Genomic DNA, 492 nt, shown 5'->3' on the forward strand with positions numbered 1-492 from the left:
AATTTTCAATCAGTTCATTATTGTTGTCACATACGTTATGGTGTATGGCCAATGGTATATTAAGGTTTCCTGATATATTTAAAAATTCTAGTTCAACCTCAGAACATGGGAATAAGTCTGAAAATTTTCTAAATTAATCATTATTTTCACTAAGATTGCTATAATCACTGTGTTCCATATAAGCAATGCTTTGTACCATTGCTGTATATAATTTGATACAGACACATTCTTTAGTGTCTGGCAACTATATGAAGAACATCAGAGAAAAAGTTGTATATTACAATTTCAAGTGATGATGGGAAACATTTGAGCATACATGTTCTGAGAATGAAAAAGATTGTTATAATCTTTTTTGCTTTTCAGGAACCATAATAAATGTTTTTCAAAAATATAACACATCTGTTCATTTCTGGGCACCACAATAATTAATCATGATATTCTTTTTGAATAATTACATATGTTGATTGTGATAGATTCATCATTGGAATAATG

The 492-nt window shown here is 28.5% G+C and overlaps 1 protein-coding gene across 2 annotated transcripts in view; it reads left to right on the forward strand.

The window, feature by feature from the left end:
• LOC119594081 (endoplasmic reticulum membrane-associated RNA degradation protein-like) overlaps positions 1-492 on the forward strand; it is an 8937-nt gene that overhangs the window by 4554 nt on the left and 3891 nt on the right. The gene's annotated exons all lie outside the window — the stretch shown is intronic.

This window comes from Penaeus monodon, chromosome 33 (assembly GCF_015228065.2).
Source record: "Penaeus monodon isolate SGIC_2016 chromosome 33, NSTDA_Pmon_1, whole genome shotgun sequence".
NCBI classification, from domain to species: Eukaryota; Metazoa; Arthropoda; class Malacostraca; order Decapoda; family Penaeidae; genus Penaeus; species Penaeus monodon.